The sequence below is a fragment of the Buteo buteo genome, unplaced genomic scaffold (assembly GCF_964188355.1).
Source record: "Buteo buteo unplaced genomic scaffold, bButBut1.hap1.1 HAP1_SCAFFOLD_192, whole genome shotgun sequence".
NCBI lineage: Eukaryota > Metazoa > Chordata > Aves > Accipitriformes > Accipitridae > Buteo > Buteo buteo.
The window spans coordinates 75,001-85,000 of record NW_027439356.1 but is presented as its reverse complement, the minus strand read 5'-3'; positions in this window follow the sequence as shown (position 1 = coordinate 85,000).

Sequence of the window (10,000 nt, the reverse complement as noted above, 5' to 3'; positions counted from 1 at the left end):
TGGCGGAACCCTTTGTGATGCGCCGGAGTTCTACCTGCTGTCCCTACGGGCACGCGGCGATGGATCCCGGCCCCCCATCCTGACCATCCCGGGTAGGCCCGGCCACCCTACCTGACCCTCTGGGGTCAGCCCGGTATCCCTACCCGACGCTCCGGGGTAGGCCTGACGCCCCTACCTCATCCTCTGGGGTAGTGCCGGTACCCCTACCGGTGCTCCGGGATACACCTGCTGTCCCTACAGGCGCTCCGGGGTAGGCCCGGCCACCCTACCTGACCCTCTGGGGTCAGCCCGGTGTCCCTACCCGACGCTCCAGGGTAGGCCTGGCGCCCCTACCTCATCCTCCGGGGTAGTACCCGTACCCCTACCGGTGCTCCGGGGTACACCTGCTGTCCCTACAGGCGCTCCGGGGTAGGCCCGGCCACCCTACCTGACCCTCTGGGGTCAGCCCGGTGTCCCTACCCGACGCTCCGGGGTAGGCCTGGCGCCCCTACCTCATCCTCCGGGGTAGTACCCGTACCCCTACCGGTGCTCCGGGATACACCTGCTGTCCCTACAGGCGCTCCGGGGTAGGCCCGGCCACCCTACCTGACCCTCTGGGGTCAGCCCGGTGTCCCTACCCGACGCTCCGGGGTACGCCTGGCGCCCCTACCTCATGCTCCGGGGTAGTACCGGTACCCCTACCGGTGCTCCGGGGTACACCTGCTGTCCCTACAGGCGCTCCGGGGTAGGCCCGGCCACCCTACCTGACCCTCTGGGGTCAGCCCGGTATCCCTACCCGACGCTCCGGGGTAGGCCTGGCGCCCCTACCTCATCCTCCGGGGTAGTGCCGGTACCCCTGCCGGTGCTCCGGGGTACACCTGCGGTCCCTACAGGCGCTCCGGGGTAGGCCCGGCCACCCTACCTGACCCTCCGGGGTCAGCCCGGTATCCCTACCCGACGCTCCGGGGTAGGCCTGGCGCCCCTACCTCATCCTCCGGGGTAGTACCCGTACCCCTACCGGTGCTCCGGGATACACCTGCGGTCCCTACAGGCGCTCCGGGGTAGGCCCGGCCACCCTACCTGACCCTCTGGGGTCAGCCCGGTGTCCCTACCCGACGCTCCGGGGTAGGCCTGGCGCCCCTACCTCATCCTCCGGGGTAGTACCGGTACCCCTACCGGTGCTCCGGGGTACACCTGCTGTCCCTACAGGCGCTCCGGGGTAGGCCCGGCCACCCTACCTGACCCTCCGGGGTCAGCCCGGTATCCCTACCCGACGCTCCGGGGTAGGCCTGGCGCCCCTACCTCATCCTCCGGGGTAGTGCCGGTACCCCTGCCGGTGCTCCGGGGTACACCTGCGGTCCCTACAGGCGCTCCGGGGTAGGCCCGGCCACCCTACCTGACCCTCCGGGGTCAGCCCGGTATCCCTACCCGACGCTCCGGGGTAGGCCTGGCGCCCCTACCTCATCCTCCGGGGTAGTACCCGTACCCCTGCCGGTGCTCCGGGGTACACCTGCGGTCCCTACAGGCGCTCCGGGGTAGGCCCGGCCACCCTACCTGACCCTCTGGGGTCATCCCGGTGTCCCTACCCGACGCTCCGGGGTAGGCCTGGCGCCCCTACCTCATCCTCCGGGGTAGTGCCGGTACCCCTACCGGTGCTCCGGGATACCCCTGCGGTCCCTACAGGCGCTCCGGGGTAGGCCCGGCCACCCTACCTGACCCTCTGGGGTCAGCCCGGTGTCCCTACCCGACGCTCCGGGGTAGGCCTGGCGCCCCTACCTCATCCTCCGGGGTAGTGCCGGTACCCCTGCCGGTGCTCCGGGGTACACCTGCGGTCCCTACAGGCGCTCCGGGGTAGGCCCGGCCACCCTACCTGACCCTCCGGGGTCAGCCCGGTATCCCTACCCGACGCTCCGGGGTAGGCCTGGCGCCCCTACCTCATCCTCCGGGGTAGTGCCGGTACCCCTGCCGGTGCTCCGGGGTACACCTGCGGTCCCTACAGGCGCTCCGGGGTAGGCCCGGCCACCCTACCTGACCCTCTGGGGTCAGCCCGGTGTCCCTACCCGACGCTCCGGGGTAGGCCTGGCGCCCCTACCTCATCCTCCGGGGTAGTGCCGGTACCCCTGCCGGTGCTCCGGGGTACACCTGCGGTCCCTACAGGCGCTCCGGGGTAGGCCCGGCCACCCTACCTGACCCTCCGGGGTCAGCCCGGTATCCCTACCCGACGCTCCGGGGTAGGCCTGGCGCCCCTACCTCATCCTCCGGGGTAGTGCCGGTACCCCTGCCGGTGCTCCGGGGTACACCTGCGGTCCCTACAGGCGCTCCGGGGTAGGCCCGGCCACCCTACCTGACCCTCCGGGGTCAGCCCGGTATCCCTACCCGACGCTCCGGGGTAGGCCTGGCGCCCCTACCTCATCCTCCGGGGTAGTGCCGGTACCCCTGCCGGTGCTCCGGGGTACACCTGCGGTCCCTACAGGCGCTCCGGGGTAGGCCCGGCCACCCTACCTGACCCTCCGGGGTCAGCCCGGTATCCCTACCCGACGCTCCGGGGTAGGCCTGGCGCCCCTACCTCATCCTCCGGGGTAGTGCCGGTACCCCTGCCGGTGCTCCGGGGTACACCTGCGGTCCCTACAGGCGCTCCGGGGTAGGCCCGGCCACCCTACCTGACCCTCTGGGGTCAGCCCGGTGTCCCTACCCGACGCTCCGGGGTAGGCCTGGCGCCCCTACCTCATCCTCCGGGGTAGTGCCGGTACCCCTACCGGTGCTCCGGGGTACACCTGCGGTCCCTACAGGCGCTCCGGGGTAGGCCCGGCCACCCTACCTGACCCTCTGGGGTCATCCCGGTGTCCCTACCCGACGCTCCGGGGTAGGCCTGGCGCCCCTACCTCATCCTCCGGGGTAGTGCCGGTACCCCTGCCGGTGCTCCGGGGTACACCTGCGGTCCCTACAGGCGCTCCGGGGTAGGCCCGGCCACCCTACCTGACTTTCTGGGGGTCAGCCCGGTATCCCTACCTGATGCTCCGGGGTAGTCCTGGCCTCCTTACCTGTGTCTCCGGGTAAACCTGGCCACGCTGCTGGGTCGGCCTGCACTCCCTGGCCGCGCTACGGGCCGGTCCTGATTAGTGTATTAAGACCGCTCCGCGATTCCACTTTCTTAAAATTTATTGTGTCTGACAGCTTGTCTTTTACCGCGCACGCAGGCAGGCAGGCAGGCAGGCAGGCACGCGTCAAAAACGTGAGAGCAAAGCGTTACCCGCAGTCGGAGTACTTTATCGGTAACGACTTCTTCGGGAAGAGGCGCCGACGCTGCTCTCTCGTCTCTGTACGAGTCGGTGGCCGTCCGGGTACCGCGTGGCACCGTTGGCGTGGGATCCGCTCCTAAACGAATACAGAAGAATCGATACGCTATGAATCGTCATCGATTGAAGTTATTAACAGTTGACGAGCGATGCTGGATTGTATCGTTTATGGAGCGTCACCTACCGACTGATTTAGCGCTACGCGGTAATACGCTTTCTGGCAGTTCCTTAAATAACAAAACTCATTCGTTCACGCACGCTAGGTGTGCGTCCCTTCGTTAATAGCCGGAGAAGGAATACGTACGTACGTACGTACGTACCTACCAGCGGATCGTCACGGATTGAATATGACTCGATTAGTAGTCACCAGTATTATAAATTACCGACTCCTAAAGTCTGATTGCGGCACTCCTTTAGGACCTTGCGACGCTCTTGGTTAACGTTAGCGTTCTCCGGCCCCTGCGTTATCGCGCATTAACTGTTCATTGGCCTCCGAGGGACGGCGGTCTCGCAGGCCTCTGAAGAAAGCCAGTCGGCTGCCTGACAAGCGGTCCCTGTGGCCGAGGCCGACTTAGCCGAGCATCCTCGGAGACGACGAGCTCGCGTGGCCGCCGTGCCGGCTGACCGGCCCACCCCGGGGCCGTTTCCCCCCCGCTCCCGTCGCCGAAGGAGCGCGCCCCCCGCCACCGCCTAAGGCCGCTGGGACCTTCCTCACCGCTCGAACGCATCCCGCCGGCGACGGAGCCGCTGATGCCCCTCTGTCGGAAGCGCGGCGCGCCTCTCCGGCAGCCCTGGCTGGGGCCCTGGAGCCCCAGGTCTCTGCCCAGGCCGAGGCACGCGGCTGCTGCTTTGCCAGGGACGGGTCCGACCGGGAGCCGAGCGCATCGCCCGTAGGCAGGCACGGGCGCAGGCCGGACGTCGAAGCGGCCGACCACCCGGGCTGTAACAGAGAAAGCGGCGTTAGCGACACCGTTACAAATCTTTCTCATTTCCACCTGCGTGCGCGCCCGCACCCCGCCAAAACAGGCCCCCGGCCCGAACGCCCACCGCCTGCTGCTGCAGCCGCTCACCCGCCCTTAGACACACGCACGCGCACGCACGCACTGCCCCCCCCCATTCGAGTCCCCGCCCCAAACACCTCCCGCCCGCCACCGCACCCACTCGCACGGGGCTACACACGTGCGCACCCCCCCCCCGCAACCGGCCCCCCCCAGCCCAAACCCTCCACCCGCTGCCCCGCTCACAGTCGTGCGCTCAAAACGCACACGCGCGCAGCCCCCCCCCCCCCCCGCCCGAAACAGGGCCCCGGGCCGACACCCCCCACCCCCGTCACCCCGGGCCCGCCGCTGCACGCACACACACACCGCCCCCCCGCCCTCCCGCCACGCAGTTCGCGCCGAGCCTGGCTGCCCCTGCTCCCCCCTTCCGCCACCAGGCTTGCCGCCCCCGGTGGTGGAAGGCGGGAGACTTTAGGACCCTGCGGCGTCCCTGCCGGCTCCGTGCCCGGGCGGGAGAGGGGAGCCCCCCCGGTGCCCTGCCGTCTCTAAACCCCAGCTGCCGAGTCCCTATCCTGCCGCACCCGTGGCCCCGCTCCCGCCTTTCTTTCTCAGCCAGCCACGCACTCGCCCTGCTCCACTCCCGCCCGCCGCCGCCGCGGGGGGAAAACTAAAGGACCGGGGGGGTGGGACGGGGACGGGGACGGGGACGGGGACGGGGGAGAGAAGTAAAAAAAATAAAACTCCAACCGATCCAAACAGAAGCCTTCTCCGAAAAGACACACCGTCCCCCCTCGCCAGCCTGCCTCTGCGCCAGGCTCCCCGCCTGCTCGCCAGCCGCTCTCGCCCTGCTCCACTCCTGCCCGCCCCCGCCGCGGGGGGAAAACTAAACGACCGGGGCGGGGGGGACGGGACGGGGACGGGGACGGGGACGGGGACGGGGACGGGGGAGAGAAGTAAAAAAAAATAAAACTCCAACCGATCCAAACAGAAGCCTTCTCCGAAAAGACACACCGTCCCCCCTCGCCAGCCTGCCTCTGCGCCAGGCTCCCCGCCTGCTCGCCAGCCGCTCTCGCCCTGCTCCACTCCTGCCCGCCCCCGCCGCGGGGGGAAAACTAAACGACCGGGGCGGGGGGGACGGGACGGGGACGGGGACGGGGACGGGGACGGGGGAGAGAAGTAAAAAAAAATAAAACTCCAACCGATCCAAACAGAAGCCTTCTCCGAAAAGACACACCGTCCCCCCTCGCCAGCCTGCCTCTGCGCCAGGCTCCCCGCCTGCTCGCCAGCCGCTCTCGCCCTGCTCCACTCCTGCCCGCCCCCGCCGCGGGGGGAAAACTAAACGACCGGGGGGGACGGGGACGGGGACGGGGACGGGGACGGGGGAGAGAAGTAAAAAAAAATAAAACTCCAACCGATCCAAACAGAAGCCTTCTCCGAAAAGACACACCGTCCCCCCTCGCCAGCCTACCTCTGCGCCAGGCTCCCCGCCTGCTCGCCAGCCGCTCTCGCCCCCCCTCTTTTCTAGCCTCCTTTCCCCGCCGCTGCTGCCGCCGCGACTGAGCAGCAGACCGTTGCCGTGGCGGGAAACACCACAGTTTCCGGGGGCCCCGTTGCCGGGCTGCAGACCACCCCACCCGCCCCCCAACCCCCCGTCTCCAGGGCGCCGGAAAGTCTGCGATCGGGTGGGGCCGGGGGAGGGGGGGGGGGGGGGGCTGCACCTACTGGCCTGCAGGTCCGGGACTGCAGCGCGGGGAGGGAGGGGGAGCACACCCGTGCAGGGGTGCGTGTAGCTGTGTGTGCCTGCGTCGCGTTCTGTGTGTGTGTGTGTGTGTGTGTGTGTGTGTGCGCGCGCGCCTCTGAGCGCGCGTGTGTCACCGGGGGGGGGGGGGGTGGCAGTGCCTGCAGGATCGCAGATATGTATTTTAAAGTATTTATTTTATTAAAAAAAGGAAAACGTCAAAAAAACACCAAAAAAAACCAGGCGGGGGGGGGGGGGGGAGAAAAATTAAAAACAACCCCCCAAAAAAAGCCCAAGACCGCAAAAACCAAAACCAAAAGTCGGCGAGTACCCAGCAGCGCCGGGACCCGAACCTGAACCTGGCAAGGGGCTACCAGTCCTGAAGGCACCCAGTGAACAGCGAACTCGCGCCGGGGAGCCGGGCAGTTTGTGCCGGGGGCTGCCACCTCTGCCCGGACCCCGCCGACAGAATATGGTTGGGGGGGGGGGGGCAGCAGCGGAGCAGAGGGGCTGGCTGGTGTGGTGAAGCTGGCAAGTGCCTGGCAGCCACCGGCTCGGAATAGGTGCGTGCACGTGCATGAGAACGACGAGGGTGGGGGGGGGGGGTGTGTGTGTCAGGAAACAAAAATTATTTTGAAAACTGGTTGTCGTTAATATTGTATTAATATTTCCCGCCGGAATCAATAAAGGTGAAATAACTCTTGCATCAGACGGTACGTTTAAACGTGCTCCCTTGGAGTAGAAGTGGTTCAAACTCGGGAACGGGAGGGGGAAAGAAATGCCGTCCGGGAGAACCGGGAGAGGGTGGCCCTTTTAATCAGATTTGCTAAAATCTCAAAAGAAAGAAAAAAAAAAAAAAACCGAAAAAAAGAACCAAAAACAGGCGCACCTGCCCCCCCCGCCCCCCCCCGCCCAAGGGGCACCGAACGGCCGCCAGGTCTACCCGGCTCCGCGGGCGGCCGCCAGGTCTACCCGGCTCCGGAGGCCGGCGCGGCCGCCGGCGGCGCCCGGAGGACGCGGGGTGTCGCTGCCGCAGCGGCCGGTGAAAAGGGCCGCCAGGTCTACCCGGCTCCGCGGGCGGCCGCCAGGTCTACCCGGCTCCGGAGGCCGGCGCGGCCGCCGGCGGCGCCCGGAGGACGCGGGGTGTCGCTGCCGCAGCGGCCGGTGAAAAGGGCCGCCAGGTCTACCCGGCTCCGCGGGCGGCCGCCAGGTCTACCCGGCTCCGGAGGCCGGCGCGGCCGCCGGCGGCGCCCGGAGGACGCGGGGTGTCGCTGCCGCAGCGGCCGGTGAAAAGGGCCGCCAGGTCTACCCGGCTCCGCGGGCGGCCGCCAGGTCTACCCGGCTCCGGAGGCCGGCGCGGCCGCCGGCGGCGCCCGGAGGACGCGGGGTGTCGCTGCCGCAGCGGCCGGTGAAAAGGGCCGCCAGGTCTACCCGGCTCCGCGGGCGGCCGCCAGGTCTACCCGGCTCCGGAGGCCGGCGCGGCCGCCGGCGGCGCCCGGAGGACGCGGGGTGTCGCTGCCGCAGCGGCCGGTGAAAAGGGCCGCCAGGTCTACCCGGCTCCGCGGGCGGCCGCCAGGTCTACCCGGCTCCGGAGGCCGGCGCGGCCGCCGGCGGCGCCCGGAGGACGCGGGGTGTCGCTGCCGCAGCGGCCGGTGAAAAGAGCCGCCAGGTCTACCCGGCTCCGGCGGGACTTAGCCGCATTTCGGGGGCGGGGAGGTAGACCTGATAGCCCCGCCACTTTCTCGGAGCTGGCCAAGGGGTCGCTGTTTTTCGCTGCCTCCAGTTACGTCATCGTAAAAGTCGGTGTCATTGGCGGGTCTCCCCGGTGGGCAGGGACGGCACTCTTGGAGCCGGCCGGGGGCGGGGACGTGATCTCCCGTACTATAGGAGGTAGTGGTGACTCGTGCACGGAGCAGCGCTAGTGAGCGGCTGCAAGGCTTACGGCTCAGCCGGCGAAGTGGAGCGCTGGGCGGCCGTTGTGGTGGTGGTTTTGCCTGGTGGTTCGGCTCGTTTACTGTCTGTTCGGCCGGTTGGTCTCTCCCGGTGTTTTCCAAGTAAGCCAGCCGGGCGCCTGCGAGGGTCTGGCAGGCTGGCGGTGGCTGTTGACCCGAGTGGTGCGAGAGGTGCAAAGGTGGATTCCGCAGGGCATAGCCCGGTGGCCGGCGGCGGCCACCGGCACTCGAACGCTGGAAGACCGGGTGGAGCCGAGCCTGCCTCGGCTTTCCCCCGGCCCCGGAGGGCCCGATGATGGCAAAGGTGGAGCGCTGGTATATGCGAGGGCAGCTGCCCGTGAGCATCCAGCCCGCCGCGGCTGCTGCCGCCTCCTGAGGGCCTGGTGATGGGCGGGCGAGGTGGCGGCACCTCGTCCTTTGACTCTGGCCTTAAGCTGGAGCGGGCAGAGCGGCAGCCGGTCCCGGTGGCTGGCAGCCGGATGCAGACGGCTGGGGGTTCTCGTGCGTGCCGCAGCTTCCCCCCAGCCCCCGAGGGCCCGATGATGGCACAGGTGAGAGGCCGCAGCGCCTCGTCCTGTTTCTGCCGGCATGAGCCACGCGTGGGCGGCCTGTGGTGTCCGGCCTGCCCCGGCTTGCCTGGTTGCAGGAGGGCTCGGTGGAAAGGTCTGCAGCGCTGTACCGGGTTTAGAGGTGGCGGCACCTCATCGCGTTTTCTCCGGCCTTAAGCTGGAGCCCATGCACGAATTGGGCAGAGTGCAAGCGGCAGCCGGTCCCGGTGGCTGGCAGCCGGATGCAGACGGCTGGGGGTTCTCGTGCGTGCCGCAGCTTCCCCCAGCCCCCGAGGGCCCGATGATGGCACAGGTGAGAGGCCGCAGCGCCTCGTCCTGTTTCTGCCGGCATGAGCCACGCGTGGGCGGCCTGTGGTGTCCGGCCTGCCCCGGCTTGCCTGGTTGCAGGAGGGCTCGGTGGAAAGGTCTGCAGCGCTGTACCGGGTTAGAGGTGGCGGCACCTCATCGCGTTTTCTCCGGCCTTAAGCTGGAGCCCATGCACGAATTGGGCAGAGTGCAAGCGGCAGCCGGTCCCGGTGGCTGGCAGCCGGATGCAGACGGCTGGGGGTTCTCGTGCGTGCCGCAGCTTCCCCCAGCCCCCGAGGGCCCGATGATGGCACAGGTGAGAGGCTGCAGCGCCTCGTCCTGTTTCTGCCGGCATGAGCCACGCGTGGGCGGCCTGTGGTGTCCGGCCTGCCCCGGCTTGCCTGGTTGCAGGAGGGCTCGGTGGAAAGGTCTGCAGCGCTGTACCGGGTTAGAGGTGGCGGCACCTCATCGCGTTTTCTCCGGCCTTAAGCTGGAGCCCGCGAAGCGGGAAGAAAAGTGCGGCTGTACCTGGTGGCTGGCAAGTCGAACGCAGGCGGCTGGGGTTGTCTCGCTTCTGTGGCATTCCCCCAGGCCCCGAACACCCGTGCGCGGCATGGGTCCAGGTGCCTTTTTTTTCCCCGACGGCAAGCGGTTGCCTGTGGGGCGGGCAAAGACCGGCAGCCGGTGGTGGTTGCCGGCACTCGAACGCTGGAGGAGCTGGGGGAGTTGAGCCTGCTGTGGCCATCCCCCGGTCCCGTTACCTTCCTCAAGGGAATCGTTGTCTGGAGCTGGGTGGCCCGTGGCACCTCCCGCTCTACGATTTGACTGATCCAGACCCACAGGCAGCGCCCGCTGAGGCGTCCTCGGGTGCGTCGGAGAGCCTCCACGGCGGGCCGGCTCTGCCGGTGTTCAGGCCGTTGGAGCACCTCTCGCAGGCGTTGCCCTCACTCGCACGCAGAGCCCCCGCACCTGCCGTCTGCCCCCGGTTGGCGACGGGTGCGAGTGGCCGTCGCTGTCCCAGGACTCGTGGCCGTGGGGCCTCCGCTCCTTCCTCCGTTCCCTTCCCTTACTGATCGATGAGGCGTTTAGGGCGCGTCGGAGGGGCTTCCCGGCGGGCCGGCTCTGCCGGTGTTCAGGCCGGCGTTGCACCTCTCCGCGGACGTTGCCCTCTCACTCGCACGCA